This window comes from Hyperolius riggenbachi, chromosome 2, assembly GCF_040937935.1.
Source record: "Hyperolius riggenbachi isolate aHypRig1 chromosome 2, aHypRig1.pri, whole genome shotgun sequence".
Lineage (NCBI taxonomy): Eukaryota > Metazoa > Chordata > Amphibia > Anura > Hyperoliidae > Hyperolius > Hyperolius riggenbachi.
Window position 1 is genome coordinate 147,410,972 of NC_090647.1, and position 12,350 is coordinate 147,423,321.

Below are 12,350 nucleotides of genomic sequence, written 5' to 3' on the forward strand. Positions count from 1 at the left end.
GAGGCTTCCCACGCGTGCTCATAGCCATTGGGCCTCAAACCCAAAACAATGCCTGCAGCACCTGGGGTTCACAGCCGGTCTCCCATGCAGCTACTAACCAGGCCTGAAGCCGCTTAGCTTCCGCGATCTGACGAGAGCGGGCGCTTTCGGCTTTGTGTGGCCGCAGGCAACCTCCAAGGCGCCGTTCCGGCGCCTTGAAGGTGAGGCTTCCCACGCGTGCTCATAGCCATTGGGCCTCAAACCCAAAACAATGCCTGCAGCACCTGGGGTTCACAGCCGGTCTCCCATGCAGCTACTAAGCAGGCCTGAAGACGCTTAGCTTCCGCGATCTGACGAGAGCGGGCGCTTTCGGCTTAGTGTGGCCGCAGGCAACCTCCAAGGCGCCGTTCCGGCGCCTTGAAGGTGAGGCTTCCCACGCGTGCTCATAGCCATTGGGCCTCAAACCCAAAACAACGCCTGCAGCACCTGGGGTTCACAGCCGGTCTCCCATGCAGCTACTAACCAGGCCTGAAGCCGCTTAGCTTCCGCGATCTGACGAGAGCGGGCGCTTTCGGCTTAGTGTGGCCGCAGGCAGCCTCCAAGGCGCCGTTCCGGCGCCTTGAAGGTGAGGCTTCCCACGCGTGCTCATAGCCATTGGGCCTCAAACCCAAAACAACACCTGCAGCACCTGGGGTTCACAGCCGGTCTCCCATGCAGCTACTAACCAGGCCTGAAGCCGCTTAGCTTCCGCGATCTGACGAGAGCGGGCGCTTTCGGCTTAGTGTGGCCGCAGGCAACCTCCAGGGCGCCGTTCCGGCGCCTTGAAGGTGAGGCTTCCCACGCGTGCTCATAGCCATTGGGCCTCAAACCCAAAACAATGCCTGCAGCACCTGGGGTTCACAGCCGGTCTCCCATGCAGCTACTAACCAGGCCTGAAGCCGCTTAGCTTCCGCGATCTGACGAGAGCGGGAGCTTTCGGCTTAGTGTGGCCGCAGGCAACCTCCAAGGCGCCGTTCCGGCGCCTTGAAGGTGAGGCTTCCCACGCGTGCTCATAGCCATTGGGCCTCAAACCCAAAACAACGCCTGCAGCACCTGGGGTTCACAGCCGGTCTCCCATGCAGCTACTAACCAGGCCTGAAGCCGCTTAGCTTCCGCGATCTGACGAGAGCGGGCGCTTTCGGCTTAGTGTGGCCGCAGGAAACCTCCAGGGCGCCGTTCCGGCGCCTTGAAGGTGAGGCTTCCCACGCGTGCTCATAGCCATTGGGCCTCAAACCCAAAACAATGCCTGCAGCACCTGGGGTTCACAGCCGGTCTCCCATGCAGCTACTAACCAGGCCTGAAGCCGCTTAGCTTCCGCGATCTGACGAGAGCGGGCGCTTTCGGCTTAGTGTGGCCGCAGGCAACCACCAAGGCGCCGTTCCGGCGCCTTGAAGGTGAGGCTTCCCACGCGTGCTCATAGCCATTGGGCCTCAAACCCAAAACAACGCCTGCAGCACCTGGGGTTCACAGCCGGTCTCCCATGCAGCTACTAACCAGGCCTGAAGCCGCTTAGCTTCCGCGATCTGACGAGAGCGGGCGCTTTCGGCTTAGTGTGGCCGCAGGCAACCTCCAGGGCGCCGTTCCGACGCCTTGAAGGTGAGGGTTCCCACGCGTGCTCATAGCCATTGGGCCTCAAACCCAAAACAATGCCTGCAGCACCTGGGGTTCACAGCCGGTCTCCCATGCAGCTACTAACCAGGCCTGAAGCCGCTTAGCTTCCGCGATCTGACGAGAGCGGGCGCTTTCGGCTTAGTGTGGCCGCAGGCAACCTCCAGGGCGCCGTTCCGGCGCCTTGAAGGTGAGGCTTCCCACGCGTGCTCATAGCCATTGGGCCTCAAACCCAAAACAATGCCTGCAGCACCTGGGGTTCACAGCCAGTCTCCCATGCAGCTACTAACCAGGCCTGAAGCCGCTTAGCTTCCGCGATCTGACGAGAGCGGGCGCTTTCGGCTTAGTGTGGCCGCAGGCAACCTCCAAGGCGCCGTTTCGGCGCCTTGAAGGTGAGGCTTCCCACGCGTGCTCATAGCCATTGGGCCTCAAACCCAAAACAATGCCTGCAGCACCTGGGGTTCACAGCCGGTCTCCCATGCAGCTACTAACCAGGCCTGAAGCCGCTTAGCTTCCGCGATCTGACGAGAGCGGGCGCTTTCGGCTTAGTGTGGCCGCAGGCAACCTCCAAGGCGCCGTTCCGGCGCCTTGAAGGTGAGGCTTCCCACGCGTGCTCATAGCCATTGGGCCTCAAACCCAAAACAACGCCTGCAGCACCTGGGGTTCACAGCCGGTCTCCCATGCAGCTACTAACCAGGCCTGAAGCCGCTTAGCTTCCGCGATCTGACGAGAGCGGGCGCTTTCGGCTTAGTGTGGCCGCAGGCAACCTCCAGGGCGCCGTTCCGGCGCCTTGAAGGTGAGGCTTCCCACGCGTGCTCATAGCCATTGGGCCTCAAACCCAAAACAATGCCTGCAGCACCTGGGGTTCACAGCCGGTCTCCCATGCAGCTACTAACCAGGCCTGAAGCCGCTTAGCTTCCGCGATCTGACGAGAGCGGGCGCTTTCGGCTTAGTGTGGCCGCAGGCAACCTCCAAGGCGCCGTTCCGGCGCCTTGAAGGTGAGGCTTCCCACGCGTGCTCATAGCCATTGGGCCTCAAACCCAAAACAATGCCTGCAGCACCTGGGGTTCACAGCCGGTCTCCCATGCAGCTACTAACCAGGCCTGAAGCCGCTTAGCTTCCGCGATCTGACGAGAGCGGGCGCTTTCGGCTTAGTGTGGCCGCAGGCAACCGCCAAGGCGCCGTTCCGGCGCCTTGAAGGTGAGGCTTCCCACGCGTGCTCATAGCCATTGGGCCTCAAACCCAAAACAACGCCTGCAGCACCTGGGGTTCACAGCCGGTCTCCCATGCAGCTACTAACCAGGCCTGAAGCCGCTTAGCTTCCGCGATCTGACGAGAGCGGGCGCTTTCGGCTTAGTGTGGCCGCAGGCAACCTCCAGGGCGCCGTTCCGGCGCCTTGAAGGTGAGGCTTCCCACGCGTGCTCATAGCCATTGGGCCTCAAACCCAAAACAACGCCTGCAGCACCTGGGGTTCACAGCCGGTCTCCCATGCAGCTACTAACCAGGCCTGAAGCCGCTTAGCTTCCGCGATCTGACGAGAGCGGGCGCTTTCGGCTTAGTGTGGCCGCAGGCAACCTCCAGGGCGCCGTTCCGGCGCCTTGAAGGTGAGGCTTCCCACGCGTGCTCATAGCCATTGGGCCTCAAACCCAAAACAATGCCTGCAGCACCTGGGGTTCACAGCCGGTCTCCCATGCAGCTACTAACCAGGCCTGAAGCCGCTTAGCTTCCGCGATCTGACGAGAGCGAGCGCTTTCGGCTTAGTGTGGCCGCAGGCAACCTCCAGGGCGCCGTTCCGGCGCCTTGAAGGTGAGGCTTCCCACGCGTGCTCATAGCCATTGGGCCTCAAACCCAAAACAATGCCTGCAGCACCTGGGGTTCACAGCCGGTCTCCCACGCAGCTACTAACCAGGCCTGAAGCCGCTTAGCTTCCGCGATCTGATGAGAGCGGGCGCTTTCGGCTTAGTGTGGCCGCAGGCAACCTCCAAGGCGCCGTTCCGGCGCCTTGAAGGTGAGGCTTCCCACGCGTGCTCATAGCCATTGGGCCTCAAACCCAAAACAACGCCTGCAGCACCTGGGGTTCACAGCCGGTCTCCCATGCAGCTACTAACCAGGCCTGAAGCCGCTTAGCTTCCGCGATCTGACGAGAGCGGGCGCTTTCGGCTTAGTGTGGCCGCAGGCAACCTCCAGGGCGCCGTTCCGGCGCCTTGAAGGTGAGGCTTCCCACGCGTGCTCATAGCCATTGGGCCTCAAACCCAAAACAATGCCTGCAGCACCTGGGGTTCACAGCCGGTCTCCCATGCAGCTACTAACCAGGCCTGAAGCCGCTTAGCTTCCGCGATCTGACAAGAGCGGGCGCTTTCAGCTTAGTGTGGCCGCAGGTAACCTCCGAGGCGCCGTTCCGGCGCCTTGAAGGTGAGGCTTCCCACGCGTGCTCATAGCCATTGGGCCTCAAACCCAAAACAACGCCTGCAGCACCTGGGGTTCACAGCCGGTCTCCCATGCAGCTACTAACCAGGCCTGAAGCCGCTTAGCTTCCGCGATTTGACGAGAGCGGGCGCTTTCGGCTTAGTGTGGCCGCAGGCAACCTCCAGGGCGCCGTTCCGGTGCCTTGAAGGTGAGGCTTCCCACGCGTGCTCATAGCCATTGGGCCTCAAACCCAAAACAATGCCTGCAGCACCTGGGGTTCACAGCCGGTCTCCCATGCAGCTACTAACCAGGCCTGAAGCCGCTTAGCTTCCGCGATCTGACGAGAGCGGGCGCTTTCGGCTTAGTGTGGCCGCAGGCAACCTCCAAGGCGCCGTTCCGGCGCCTTGAAGGTGAGGCTTCCCACGCGTGCTCACAGCCATTGGGCCTCAAACCCAAAACAACGCCTGCAGCACCTGGGGTTCACAGCCGGTCTCCCATGCAGCTACTAACCAGGCCTGAAGCCGCTTAGCTTCCGCGATCTGACGAGAGCGGGCGCTTTCGGCTTAGTGTGACCGCAGGCAACCTCCAGGGCGCCGTTCCGGCGCCTTGAAGGTGAGGCTTCCCACGCGTGCTCATAGCCATTGGGCCTCAAACCCAAAACAATGCCTGCAGCACCTGGGGTTCACAGCCGGTCTCCCATGCAGCTACTAACCAGGCCTGAAGCCGCTTAGCTTCCGCGATCTGACGAGAGCGGGCGCTTTCGGCTTAGTGTGGCCGCAGGCAACCTCCAAGGCGCCGTTCCGGCGCCTTGAAGGTGAGGCTTCCCACGCGTGCTCATAGCCATTGGGCCTCAAACCCAAAACAATGCCTGCAGCACCTGGGGTTCACAGCCGGTCTCCCATGCAGCTACTAACCAGGCCTGAAGCCGCTTAGCTTCCGCGATCTGACGAGAGCGGGCGCTTTCGGCTTAGTGTGGCCGCAGGCAACCTCCAAGGCGCCGTTCCGGCGCCTTGAAGGTGAGGCTTCCCACGCGTGCTCATAGCCATTGGGCCTCAAACCCAAAACAACGCCTGCAGCACCTGGGGTTCACAGCCGGTCTCCCATGCAGCTACTAACCAGGCCTGAAGCCGCTTAGCTTCCGCGATCTGACGAGAGCGGGCGCTTTCGACTTAGTGTGGCCGCAGGCAACCTCCAGGGTGCCGTTCCGGCGCCTTGAAGGTGAGGCTTCCCACGCGTGCTCATAGCCATTGGGCCTCAAACCCAAAACAATGCCTGCAGCACCTGGGGTTCACAGCCGGTCTCCCATGCAGCTACTAACCAGGCCTGAAGCCGCTTAGCTTCCGCGATCTGACGAGAGCGGGCGCTTTCGGCTTAGTGTGGCCGCAGGAAACCTCCAAGGCGCCGTTCCGGCGCCTTGAAGGTGAGGCTTCCCACGCGTGCTCATAGCCATTGGGCCTCAAACCCAAAACAACGCCTGCAGCACCTGGGGTTCACAGCCGGTCTCCCATGCAGCTACTAACCAGGCCTGAAGCCGCTTAGCTTCCGCGATCTGACGAGAGCGGGCGCTTTCGGCTTAGTGTGGCCGCAGGCAACCTCCAGGGCGCCGTTACGGCGCCTTGAAGGTGAGGCTTCCCACGCGTGCTCATAGCCATTGGGCCTCAAACCCAAAACAATGCCTGCAGCACCTGGGGTTCACAGCCGGTCTCCCATGCAGCTACTAACCAGGCCTGAAGCCGCTTAGCTTCCGCGATCTGACGAGAGCGGGCGCTTTCGGCTTAGTGTGGCCGCAGGCAACCTCCAAGGCGCCGTTCCGGCGCCTTGAAGGTGAGGCTTCCCACGCGTGCTCATAGCCATTGGGCCTCAAACCCAAAACAACGCCTGCAGCACCTGGGGTTCACAGCCGGTCTCCCATGCAGCTACTAACCAGGCCTGAAGCCGCTTAGCTTCCGCGATCTGACGAGAGCGGGCGCTTTCGGCTTAGTGTGGCCGCAAGCAACCTCCAGGGCGCCGTTCCGGCGCCTTGAAGGTGAGGCTTCCCACGCGTGCTCATAGCCATTGGGCCTCAAACCCAAAACAACGCCTGCAGCACCTGGGGTTCACAGCCGGTCTCCCATGCAGCTACTAACCAGGCCTGAAGCCGCTTAGCTTCCGCGATCTGACGAGAGCGGGCGCTTTCGGCTTAGTGTGGCCGCAGGCAACCTCCAGGGTGCCGTTCCGGCGCCTTGAAGGTGAGGCTTCCCACGCGTGCTCATAGCCATTGGGCCTCAAACCCAAAACAATGCCTGCAGCACCTGGGGTTCACAGCCGGTCTCCCATGCAGCTACTAACCAGGCCTGAAGCCGCTTAGCTTCCGCGATCTGACGAGAGCGGGCGCTTTCGGCTTAGTGTGGCCGCAGGCAACCTCCAAGGCGCCGTTCCGGCGCCTTGAAGGTGAGGCTTCCCACGCGTGCTCATAGCCATTGGGCCTCAAACCCAAAACAACGCCTGCAGCACCTGGGGTTCACAGCCGGTCTCCCATGCAGCTACTAACCAGACCTGAAGCCGCTTAGCTTCCGCGATCTGACGAGAGCGGGCGCTTTCGGCTTAGTGTGGCCGCAGGCAACCTCCAGGGCGCCGTTCCGGCGCCTTGAAGGTGAGGCTTCCCACGCGTGCTCATAGCCATTGGGCCTCAAACCCAAAACAATGCCTGCAGCACCTGGGGTTCACAGCCGGTCTCCCATGCAGCTACTAACCAGGCCTGAAGCCGCTTAGCTTCCGCGATCTGACGAGAGCGGGCGCTTTCGGCTTAGTGTGGCCGCAGGCAACCTCCAAGGCGCCGTTCCGGCGCCTTGAAGGTGAGGCTTCCCACGCGTGCTCATAGCCATTGGGCCTCAAACCCAAAACAACGCCTGCAGCACCTGGGGTTCACAGCCGGTCTCCCATGCAGCTACTAACCAGGCCTGAAGCCGCTTAGCTTCCGCGATCTGACGAGAGCGGGCGCTTTCGGCTTAGTGTGGCCGCAGGCAACCTCCAGGGCGCCGTTCCGGCGCCTTGAAGGTGAGGCTTCCCACGCGTGCTCATAGCCATTGGGCCTCAAACCCAAAACAATGCCTGCAGCACCTGGGGTTCACAGCCGGTCTCCCATGCAGCTACTAACCAGGCCTGAAGCCGCTTAGCTTCCGCGATCTGACGAGAGCGGGCGCTTTTGGCTTAGTGTGGCCGCAGGCAACCTCCAGGGCGCCGTTCCGGCGCCTTGAAGGTGAGGCTTCCCACGCGTGCTCATAGCCATTGGGCCTCAAACCCAAAACAACGCCTTCAGCACCTGGGGTTCACAGCCGGTCTCCCATGCAGCTACTAACCAGGCCTGAAGCCGCTTAGCTTCCGCGATCTGACGAGAGCGGGCGCTTTCGGCTTAGTGTGGCCGCAGGCAACATCCAGGGCGCCGTTCCGGCGCCTTGAAGGTGAGGCTTCCCACGCGTGCTCATAGCCATTGGGCCTCAAACCCAAAACAATGCCTGCAGCACCTGGGGTTCACAGCCGGTCTCCCATGCAGCTACTAACCAGGCCTGACGCCGCTTAGCTTCCGCGATCTGACGAGAGCGGGCGCTTTCGGCTTAGTGTGGCCGCAAGCAACCTCCAGGGCGCCGTTCCGGCGCCTTGAAGGTGAGGCTGCCCACGCGTGCTCATAGCCATTGGGCCTCAAACCCAAAACAATGCCTGCAGCACCTGGGGTTCACAGCCGGTCTCCCATGCAGCTACTAACCAGGCCTGAAGCCGCTTAGCTTCCGCGATCTGACGAGAGCGGGCGCTTTCGGCTTAGTGTGGCCGCAGGCAACCTCCAAGGCGCCGTTCCGGCGCCTTGAAGGTGAGGCTTCCCACGCGTGCTCATAGCCATTGGGCCTCAAACCCAAAACAACGCCTGCAGCACCTGGGGTTCACAGCCGGTCTCCCATGCAGCTACTAAGCAGGCCTGAAGCCGCTTAGCTTCCGCGATCTGACGAGAGCGGGCGCCTTCGGCTTAGTGTGGCCGCAGGCAACCTCCAGGGCGCCGTTCCGGCGCCTTGAAGGTGAGGCTTCCCACGCGTGCTCATAGCCATTGGGCCTCAAACCCAAAACAATGCCTGCAGCACCTGGGGTTCACAGCCGGTCTCCCATGCAGCTACTAACCAGGCCTGAAGCCGCTTAGCTTCCGCGATCTGACGAGAGCGGGCGCTTTCGGCTTAGTGTGGCCGCAGGCAACCTCCAAGGCGCCGTTCCGGCGCCTTGAAGGTGAGGCTTCCCACGCGTGCTCATAGCCATTGGGCCTCAAACCCAAAACAACGCCTGCAGCACCTGGGGTTCACAGCCGGTCTCCCATGCAGCTACTAACCAGGCCTGAAGCCGCTTAGCTTCCGCGATCTGACGAGAGCGGGCGCTTTCGGCTTAGTGTGGCCGCAGGCAACCTCCAAGGCGCCGTTCCGGCGCCTTGAAGGTGAGGCTTCCCACGCGTGCTCATAGCCATTGGGCCTCAAACCCAAAACAACGCCTGCAGCACCTGGGGTTCACAGCCTGTCTCCCATGCAGCTACTAACCAGGCCTGAAGCCGCTTAGCTTCCGCGATCTGACGAGAGCGGGCGCTTTCGGCTTAGTGTGGCCGCAGGCAACCTCCAGGGCGCCGTTCCGGCGCCTTGAAGGTGAGGCTTCCCACGCGTGCTCATAGCCATTGGGCCTCAAACCCAAAACAACGCCTGCAGCACCTGGGGTTCACAGCCGGTCTCCCATGCAGCTACTAACCAGGCCTGAAGCCGCTTAGCTTCCACGATCTGACGAGAGCGGGCGCTTTCGGCTTGGTGTGGCCGCAGGCAACCTCCAAGGCGCCGTTCCGGCGCCTTGAAGGTGAGGCTTCCCACGCGTGCTCATAGCCATTGGGCCTCAAACCCAAAACAATGCCTGCAGCACCTGGGGTTCACAGCCGGTCTCCCATGCAGCTACTAACCAGGCCTGAAGCCGCTTAGCTTCCGCGATCTGACGAGAGCGGGCGCTTTCGGCTTAGTGTGGCCGCAGGCAACCTCCAAGGCGCCGTTCCGGCGCCTTGAAGGTGAGGCTTCCCACGCGTGCTCATAGCCATTGGGCCTCAAACCCAAAACAACGCCTGCAGCACCTGGGGTTCACAGCCGGTCTCCCATGCAGCTACTAACCAGGCCTGAAGCCGCTTAGCTTCCGTGATCTGACGAGAGCGGGCGCTTTCGGCTTAGTGTGGCCGCAAGCAACCTCCAGGGCGCCGTTCCGGCGCCTTGAAGGTGAGGCTTCCCACGCGTGCTCATAGCCATTGGGCCTCAAACCCAAAACAATGCCTGCAGCACCTGGGGTTCACAGCCGGTCTCCCATGCAGCTACTAACCAGGCCTGAAGCCGCTTAGCTTCCGCGATCTGACGAGAGCGGGCGCTTTCGGCTTGGTGTGGCCGCAGGCAACCTCCAAGGTGCCGTTCCGGCGCCTTGAAGGTGAGGCTTCCCACGCGTGCTCATAGCCATTGGGCCTCAAACCCAAAACAACGCCTGCAGCACCTGGGGTTCACAGTCGGTCTCCCATGCAGCTACTAACCAGGCCTGAAGCCGCTTAGCTTCCGCGATCTGACGAGAGCGGGCGCTTTCGGCTTAGTGTGGCCGCAGGCAACCTCCAGGGCGCCGTTTCGGCGCCTTGAAGGTGAGGCTTCCCACGCGTGCTCATAGCCATTGGGCCTCAAACCCAAAACAATGCCTGCAGCACCTGGGGTTCACAGCCGGTCTCCCATGCAGCTACTAACCAGGCCTGAAGCCGCTTAGCTTCCGCGATCTGACGAGAGCGGGCGCTTTCGGCTTAGTGTGGCCGCAGGCAACCTCCAGGGCGCCGTTCCGGCGCCTTGAAGGTGAGGCTTCCCACGCGTGCTCATAGCCATTGGGCCTCAAACCCAAAACAATGCCTGCAGCACCTGGGGTTCACAGCCGGTCTCCCATGCAGCTACTAACCAGGCCTGAAGCCGCTTAGCTTTCGCGATCTGACGAGAGCGGGCGCTTTCGGCTTAGTGTGGCCGCATGCAACCTCCAAGGCGCCGTTCCGGCGCCTTGAAGGTGAGGCTTCCCACGCGTGCTCATAGCCATTGGGCCTCAAACCCAAAACAACGCCTGCAGCACCTGGGGTTCACAGCCGGTCTCCCATGCAGCTACTAACCAGGCCTGAAGCCGCTTAGCTTCCGCGATCTGACGAGAGCGGGCGCTTTCGGCTTAGTGTGGCCGCAGGCAACCTCCAGGGCGCCGTTCCGGCGCCTTGAAGGTGAGGCTTTCCACGCGTGCTCATAGCCATTGGGCCTCAAACCCAAAACAATGCCTGCAGCACCTGGGGTTCACAGCCGGTCTCCCATGCAGCTACTAACCAGGCCTGAAGCCTCTTAGCTTCCGCGATCTGACGAGAGCGGGCGCTTTCGGCTTAGTGTGGCCGCAGGCAACCTCCAAGGCGCCGTTCCGGCGCCTTGAAGGTGAGGCTTCCCACGCGTGCTCATAGCCATTGGGCCTCAAACCCAAAACAACGCCTGCAGCACCTGGGGTTCACAGCCGGTCTCCCATGCAGCTACTAACCAGGCCTGAAGCCGCTTAGCTTCCGCGATCTGACGAGAGCGGGCGCTTTTGGCTTAGTGTGGCCGCAGGCAACCTCCAGGGCGCCGTTCCGGCGCCTTGAAGGTGAGGCTTCCCACGCGTGCTCATAGCCATTGGGCCTCAAACCCAAAACAATGCCTGCAGCACCTGGGGTTCACAGCCGGTCTCCCATGCAGCTACTAACCAGGCCTGAAGCCGCTTAGCTTCCGCGATCTGACGAGAGCGGGCGCTTTCGGCTTAGTGTGGCCGCAGGCAACCTCCAAGGCGCCGTTCCGGCGCCTTGAAGGTGAGGCTTCCCACGCGTGCTCATAGCCATTGGGCCTCAAACCCAAAACAACGCCTGCAGCACCTGGGGTTCACAGCCGGTCTCCCATGCAGCTACTAACCAGGCCTGAAGCCGCTTAGCTTCCGCGATCTGACGAGAGCGGGCGCTTTCGGCTTAGTGTGGCCGCAGGCAACCTCCAGGGCGCCGTTCCGGCGCCTTGAAGGTGAGGCTTCTCACGCGTGCTCATAGCCATTGGGCCTCAAACCCAAAACAATGCCTGCAGCACCTGGGGTTCACAGCCGGTCTCCCATGCAGCTACTAACCAGGCCTGAAGCCGCTTAGCTTCCGCGATCTGACGAGAGCGGGCGCTTTCGGCTTAGTGTGGCCGCAGGCAACCTCCAAGGCGCCGTTCCGGCGCCTTGAAGTTGAGGCTTCCCACGCGTGCTCATAGCCATTGGGCCTCAAACCCAAAACAACGCCTGCAGCACCTGGGGTTCACAGCCGGTCTCCCATGCAGCTACTAACCAGGCCTGAAGCCGCTTAGCTTCCGCGATCTGACGAGAGCGGGCGCTTTCGGCTTGGTGTGGCCGCAGGCAACCTCCAAGGCGCCGTTCCGGCGCCTTGAAGGTGAGGCTTTCCACGCGTGCTCATAGCCATTGGGCCTCAAACCCAAAACAATGCCTGCAGCACCTGGGGTTCACAGCCGGTCTCCCATGCAGCTACTAACCAGGCCTGAAGCCGCTTAGCTTCCGCAATCTGACGAGAGCGGGCGCTTTCGGCTTAGTGTGGCCGCAGGCAACCTCCAAGGCGCCGTTCCGGCGCCTTGAAGGTGAGGCTTCCCACGCGTGCTCATAGCCATTGGGCCTCAAACCCAAAACAACGCCTGCAGCACCTGGGGTTCACAGCCGGTCTCCCATGCAGCTACTAACCAGGCCTGAAGCCGCTTAGCTTCCGCGATCTGACGAGAGCGGGCGTTTTCGGCTTAGTGTGGCCGCAGGCAACCTCAAGGGCGCCGTTCCGGCGCCTTGAAGGTGAGGCTTTCCACGCGTGCTCATAGCCATTGGGCCTCAAACCCAAAACAACGCCTGCAGCACCTGGGGTTCACAGCCGGTCTCCCATGCAGCTACTAACCAGGCCTGAAGCCGCTTAGCTTCCTCGATCTGACGAGAGCGGGCGCTTTCGGCTTGGTGTGGCCGCAGGAAACCTCCAAGGTGCCGTTCCGGCGCCTTGAAGGTGAGGCTTCCCACGCGTGCTCATAGCCATTGGGCCTCAAACCCAAAACAACGCCTGCAGCACCTGGGGTTCACAGCCGGTCTCCCATGCAGCTACTAACCAGGCCTGAAGCCGCTTAGCTTCCGCGATCTGACGAGAGCGGGCGCTTTCGGCTTAGTGTGGCCGCAGGCAACCTCCAGGGCGCCGTTCCGGCGCCTTGAAGGTGAGGCTTCCCACGCGTGCTCATAGCCAT

At 62.1% G+C, this 12,350-nt stretch overlaps 35 non-coding genes and 26 pseudogenes across 35 annotated transcripts; all 61 read right to left on the reverse strand.

The window, feature by feature from the left end:
* Nucleotides 1-49: 49 nt before the first annotated feature.
* LOC137558588 (5S ribosomal RNA) lies at nucleotides 50-168 on the reverse strand (annotated as a pseudogene).
* An 83-nt stretch (nucleotides 169-251) lies between these two features.
* Nucleotides 252-370, reverse strand: LOC137549191 (5S ribosomal RNA; annotated as a pseudogene).
* Nucleotides 371-453: 83 nt separating this feature from the next.
* On the reverse strand, nucleotides 454-572 carry LOC137554699 (5S ribosomal RNA). The gene has a single exon (XR_011027446.1). It is a non-coding gene; the product is annotated as a 5S ribosomal RNA (ribosomal RNA).
* Nucleotides 573-655: 83 nt separating this feature from the next.
* LOC137557353 (5S ribosomal RNA) lies at nucleotides 656-774 on the reverse strand (annotated as a pseudogene).
* Nucleotides 775-857: 83 nt separating this feature from the next.
* LOC137549647 (5S ribosomal RNA) lies at nucleotides 858-976 on the reverse strand. The gene has a single exon (XR_011026839.1). It is a non-coding gene; the product is annotated as a 5S ribosomal RNA (ribosomal RNA).
* An 83-nt stretch (nucleotides 977-1,059) lies between these two features.
* Nucleotides 1,060-1,178, reverse strand: LOC137557869 (5S ribosomal RNA; annotated as a pseudogene).
* An 83-nt stretch (nucleotides 1,179-1,261) lies between these two features.
* Nucleotides 1,262-1,380, reverse strand: LOC137557296 (5S ribosomal RNA). Its single transcript, XR_011029551.1, has one exon. It is a non-coding gene; the product is annotated as a 5S ribosomal RNA (ribosomal RNA).
* Nucleotides 1,381-1,463: 83 nt separating this feature from the next.
* Nucleotides 1,464-1,582, reverse strand: LOC137554700 (5S ribosomal RNA). Its single transcript, XR_011027447.1, has one exon. It is a non-coding gene; the product is annotated as a 5S ribosomal RNA (ribosomal RNA).
* An 83-nt stretch (nucleotides 1,583-1,665) lies between these two features.
* Nucleotides 1,666-1,784, reverse strand: LOC137557307 (5S ribosomal RNA). Its single transcript, XR_011029552.1, has one exon. It is a non-coding gene; the product is annotated as a 5S ribosomal RNA (ribosomal RNA).
* An 83-nt stretch (nucleotides 1,785-1,867) lies between these two features.
* Nucleotides 1,868-1,986, reverse strand: LOC137557671 (5S ribosomal RNA; annotated as a pseudogene).
* Nucleotides 1,987-2,069: 83 nt separating this feature from the next.
* Nucleotides 2,070-2,188, reverse strand: LOC137557318 (5S ribosomal RNA). The gene has a single exon (XR_011029553.1). It is a non-coding gene; the product is annotated as a 5S ribosomal RNA (ribosomal RNA).
* An 83-nt stretch (nucleotides 2,189-2,271) lies between these two features.
* On the reverse strand, nucleotides 2,272-2,390 carry LOC137554701 (5S ribosomal RNA). The gene has a single exon (XR_011027448.1). It is a non-coding gene; the product is annotated as a 5S ribosomal RNA (ribosomal RNA).
* Nucleotides 2,391-2,473: 83 nt separating this feature from the next.
* Nucleotides 2,474-2,592, reverse strand: LOC137557329 (5S ribosomal RNA). Its single transcript, XR_011029554.1, has one exon. It is a non-coding gene; the product is annotated as a 5S ribosomal RNA (ribosomal RNA).
* Nucleotides 2,593-2,675: 83 nt separating this feature from the next.
* On the reverse strand, nucleotides 2,676-2,794 carry LOC137557340 (5S ribosomal RNA). Its single transcript, XR_011029555.1, has one exon. It is a non-coding gene; the product is annotated as a 5S ribosomal RNA (ribosomal RNA).
* An 83-nt stretch (nucleotides 2,795-2,877) lies between these two features.
* On the reverse strand, nucleotides 2,878-2,996 carry LOC137554702 (5S ribosomal RNA). Its single transcript, XR_011027449.1, has one exon. It is a non-coding gene; the product is annotated as a 5S ribosomal RNA (ribosomal RNA).
* Nucleotides 2,997-3,079: 83 nt separating this feature from the next.
* On the reverse strand, nucleotides 3,080-3,198 carry LOC137554703 (5S ribosomal RNA). Its single transcript, XR_011027450.1, has one exon. It is a non-coding gene; the product is annotated as a 5S ribosomal RNA (ribosomal RNA).
* Nucleotides 3,199-3,281: 83 nt separating this feature from the next.
* On the reverse strand, nucleotides 3,282-3,400 carry LOC137556867 (5S ribosomal RNA; annotated as a pseudogene).
* Nucleotides 3,401-3,483: 83 nt separating this feature from the next.
* LOC137551653 (5S ribosomal RNA) lies at nucleotides 3,484-3,602 on the reverse strand. The gene has a single exon (XR_011027045.1). It is a non-coding gene; the product is annotated as a 5S ribosomal RNA (ribosomal RNA).
* An 83-nt stretch (nucleotides 3,603-3,685) lies between these two features.
* Nucleotides 3,686-3,804, reverse strand: LOC137554704 (5S ribosomal RNA). The gene has a single exon (XR_011027451.1). It is a non-coding gene; the product is annotated as a 5S ribosomal RNA (ribosomal RNA).
* Nucleotides 3,805-3,887: 83 nt separating this feature from the next.
* On the reverse strand, nucleotides 3,888-4,006 carry LOC137549656 (5S ribosomal RNA; annotated as a pseudogene).
* Nucleotides 4,007-4,089: 83 nt separating this feature from the next.
* On the reverse strand, nucleotides 4,090-4,208 carry LOC137547933 (5S ribosomal RNA; annotated as a pseudogene).
* An 83-nt stretch (nucleotides 4,209-4,291) lies between these two features.
* Nucleotides 4,292-4,410, reverse strand: LOC137557352 (5S ribosomal RNA). Its single transcript, XR_011029557.1, has one exon. It is a non-coding gene; the product is annotated as a 5S ribosomal RNA (ribosomal RNA).
* An 83-nt stretch (nucleotides 4,411-4,493) lies between these two features.
* LOC137556786 (5S ribosomal RNA) lies at nucleotides 4,494-4,612 on the reverse strand. Its single transcript, XR_011029425.1, has one exon. It is a non-coding gene; the product is annotated as a 5S ribosomal RNA (ribosomal RNA).
* Nucleotides 4,613-4,695: 83 nt separating this feature from the next.
* On the reverse strand, nucleotides 4,696-4,814 carry LOC137557364 (5S ribosomal RNA). The gene has a single exon (XR_011029558.1). It is a non-coding gene; the product is annotated as a 5S ribosomal RNA (ribosomal RNA).
* An 83-nt stretch (nucleotides 4,815-4,897) lies between these two features.
* On the reverse strand, nucleotides 4,898-5,016 carry LOC137557376 (5S ribosomal RNA). The gene has a single exon (XR_011029559.1). It is a non-coding gene; the product is annotated as a 5S ribosomal RNA (ribosomal RNA).
* Nucleotides 5,017-5,099: 83 nt separating this feature from the next.
* Nucleotides 5,100-5,218, reverse strand: LOC137557067 (5S ribosomal RNA; annotated as a pseudogene).
* An 83-nt stretch (nucleotides 5,219-5,301) lies between these two features.
* LOC137557174 (5S ribosomal RNA) lies at nucleotides 5,302-5,420 on the reverse strand (annotated as a pseudogene).
* An 83-nt stretch (nucleotides 5,421-5,503) lies between these two features.
* On the reverse strand, nucleotides 5,504-5,622 carry LOC137554705 (5S ribosomal RNA). Its single transcript, XR_011027452.1, has one exon. It is a non-coding gene; the product is annotated as a 5S ribosomal RNA (ribosomal RNA).
* An 83-nt stretch (nucleotides 5,623-5,705) lies between these two features.
* On the reverse strand, nucleotides 5,706-5,824 carry LOC137557389 (5S ribosomal RNA). The gene has a single exon (XR_011029562.1). It is a non-coding gene; the product is annotated as a 5S ribosomal RNA (ribosomal RNA).
* Nucleotides 5,825-5,907: 83 nt separating this feature from the next.
* LOC137557061 (5S ribosomal RNA) lies at nucleotides 5,908-6,026 on the reverse strand (annotated as a pseudogene).
* Nucleotides 6,027-6,109: 83 nt separating this feature from the next.
* On the reverse strand, nucleotides 6,110-6,228 carry LOC137554706 (5S ribosomal RNA). Its single transcript, XR_011027453.1, has one exon. It is a non-coding gene; the product is annotated as a 5S ribosomal RNA (ribosomal RNA).
* Nucleotides 6,229-6,311: 83 nt separating this feature from the next.
* Nucleotides 6,312-6,430, reverse strand: LOC137557400 (5S ribosomal RNA). The gene has a single exon (XR_011029565.1). It is a non-coding gene; the product is annotated as a 5S ribosomal RNA (ribosomal RNA).
* An 83-nt stretch (nucleotides 6,431-6,513) lies between these two features.
* On the reverse strand, nucleotides 6,514-6,632 carry LOC137558539 (5S ribosomal RNA; annotated as a pseudogene).
* Nucleotides 6,633-6,715: 83 nt separating this feature from the next.
* Nucleotides 6,716-6,834, reverse strand: LOC137557411 (5S ribosomal RNA). The gene has a single exon (XR_011029566.1). It is a non-coding gene; the product is annotated as a 5S ribosomal RNA (ribosomal RNA).
* Nucleotides 6,835-6,917: 83 nt separating this feature from the next.
* On the reverse strand, nucleotides 6,918-7,036 carry LOC137554708 (5S ribosomal RNA). Its single transcript, XR_011027455.1, has one exon. It is a non-coding gene; the product is annotated as a 5S ribosomal RNA (ribosomal RNA).
* An 83-nt stretch (nucleotides 7,037-7,119) lies between these two features.
* Nucleotides 7,120-7,238, reverse strand: LOC137558244 (5S ribosomal RNA; annotated as a pseudogene).
* An 83-nt stretch (nucleotides 7,239-7,321) lies between these two features.
* LOC137548739 (5S ribosomal RNA) lies at nucleotides 7,322-7,440 on the reverse strand (annotated as a pseudogene).
* Nucleotides 7,441-7,523: 83 nt separating this feature from the next.
* LOC137547994 (5S ribosomal RNA) lies at nucleotides 7,524-7,642 on the reverse strand (annotated as a pseudogene).
* An 83-nt stretch (nucleotides 7,643-7,725) lies between these two features.
* On the reverse strand, nucleotides 7,726-7,844 carry LOC137557423 (5S ribosomal RNA). The gene has a single exon (XR_011029568.1). It is a non-coding gene; the product is annotated as a 5S ribosomal RNA (ribosomal RNA).
* An 83-nt stretch (nucleotides 7,845-7,927) lies between these two features.
* On the reverse strand, nucleotides 7,928-8,046 carry LOC137548701 (5S ribosomal RNA; annotated as a pseudogene).
* An 83-nt stretch (nucleotides 8,047-8,129) lies between these two features.
* On the reverse strand, nucleotides 8,130-8,248 carry LOC137557435 (5S ribosomal RNA). The gene has a single exon (XR_011029570.1). It is a non-coding gene; the product is annotated as a 5S ribosomal RNA (ribosomal RNA).
* Nucleotides 8,249-8,331: 83 nt separating this feature from the next.
* Nucleotides 8,332-8,450, reverse strand: LOC137554709 (5S ribosomal RNA). Its single transcript, XR_011027456.1, has one exon. It is a non-coding gene; the product is annotated as a 5S ribosomal RNA (ribosomal RNA).
* Nucleotides 8,451-8,533: 83 nt separating this feature from the next.
* On the reverse strand, nucleotides 8,534-8,652 carry LOC137548968 (5S ribosomal RNA; annotated as a pseudogene).
* Nucleotides 8,653-8,735: 83 nt separating this feature from the next.
* Nucleotides 8,736-8,854, reverse strand: LOC137548811 (5S ribosomal RNA; annotated as a pseudogene).
* An 83-nt stretch (nucleotides 8,855-8,937) lies between these two features.
* Nucleotides 8,938-9,056, reverse strand: LOC137557447 (5S ribosomal RNA). The gene has a single exon (XR_011029571.1). It is a non-coding gene; the product is annotated as a 5S ribosomal RNA (ribosomal RNA).
* An 83-nt stretch (nucleotides 9,057-9,139) lies between these two features.
* LOC137548273 (5S ribosomal RNA) lies at nucleotides 9,140-9,258 on the reverse strand (annotated as a pseudogene).
* Nucleotides 9,259-9,341: 83 nt separating this feature from the next.
* LOC137557625 (5S ribosomal RNA) lies at nucleotides 9,342-9,460 on the reverse strand (annotated as a pseudogene).
* An 83-nt stretch (nucleotides 9,461-9,543) lies between these two features.
* On the reverse strand, nucleotides 9,544-9,662 carry LOC137550079 (5S ribosomal RNA). Its single transcript, XR_011026883.1, has one exon. It is a non-coding gene; the product is annotated as a 5S ribosomal RNA (ribosomal RNA).
* Nucleotides 9,663-9,745: 83 nt separating this feature from the next.
* On the reverse strand, nucleotides 9,746-9,864 carry LOC137557460 (5S ribosomal RNA). Its single transcript, XR_011029572.1, has one exon. It is a non-coding gene; the product is annotated as a 5S ribosomal RNA (ribosomal RNA).
* An 83-nt stretch (nucleotides 9,865-9,947) lies between these two features.
* Nucleotides 9,948-10,066, reverse strand: LOC137548375 (5S ribosomal RNA; annotated as a pseudogene).
* An 83-nt stretch (nucleotides 10,067-10,149) lies between these two features.
* On the reverse strand, nucleotides 10,150-10,268 carry LOC137554710 (5S ribosomal RNA). The gene has a single exon (XR_011027457.1). It is a non-coding gene; the product is annotated as a 5S ribosomal RNA (ribosomal RNA).
* An 83-nt stretch (nucleotides 10,269-10,351) lies between these two features.
* Nucleotides 10,352-10,470, reverse strand: LOC137558888 (5S ribosomal RNA; annotated as a pseudogene).
* An 83-nt stretch (nucleotides 10,471-10,553) lies between these two features.
* On the reverse strand, nucleotides 10,554-10,672 carry LOC137558940 (5S ribosomal RNA; annotated as a pseudogene).
* Nucleotides 10,673-10,755: 83 nt separating this feature from the next.
* Nucleotides 10,756-10,874, reverse strand: LOC137557472 (5S ribosomal RNA). Its single transcript, XR_011029573.1, has one exon. It is a non-coding gene; the product is annotated as a 5S ribosomal RNA (ribosomal RNA).
* An 83-nt stretch (nucleotides 10,875-10,957) lies between these two features.
* Nucleotides 10,958-11,076, reverse strand: LOC137554711 (5S ribosomal RNA). The gene has a single exon (XR_011027458.1). It is a non-coding gene; the product is annotated as a 5S ribosomal RNA (ribosomal RNA).
* Nucleotides 11,077-11,159: 83 nt separating this feature from the next.
* LOC137557483 (5S ribosomal RNA) lies at nucleotides 11,160-11,278 on the reverse strand. Its single transcript, XR_011029576.1, has one exon. It is a non-coding gene; the product is annotated as a 5S ribosomal RNA (ribosomal RNA).
* Nucleotides 11,279-11,361: 83 nt separating this feature from the next.
* LOC137558280 (5S ribosomal RNA) lies at nucleotides 11,362-11,480 on the reverse strand (annotated as a pseudogene).
* Nucleotides 11,481-11,563: 83 nt separating this feature from the next.
* On the reverse strand, nucleotides 11,564-11,682 carry LOC137558122 (5S ribosomal RNA; annotated as a pseudogene).
* Nucleotides 11,683-11,765: 83 nt separating this feature from the next.
* LOC137556660 (5S ribosomal RNA) lies at nucleotides 11,766-11,884 on the reverse strand. The gene has a single exon (XR_011029301.1). It is a non-coding gene; the product is annotated as a 5S ribosomal RNA (ribosomal RNA).
* An 83-nt stretch (nucleotides 11,885-11,967) lies between these two features.
* Nucleotides 11,968-12,086, reverse strand: LOC137552242 (5S ribosomal RNA; annotated as a pseudogene).
* An 83-nt stretch (nucleotides 12,087-12,169) lies between these two features.
* On the reverse strand, nucleotides 12,170-12,288 carry LOC137554712 (5S ribosomal RNA). The gene has a single exon (XR_011027459.1). It is a non-coding gene; the product is annotated as a 5S ribosomal RNA (ribosomal RNA).
* Between the last annotated feature and the right edge of the window lie 62 nt (nucleotides 12,289-12,350).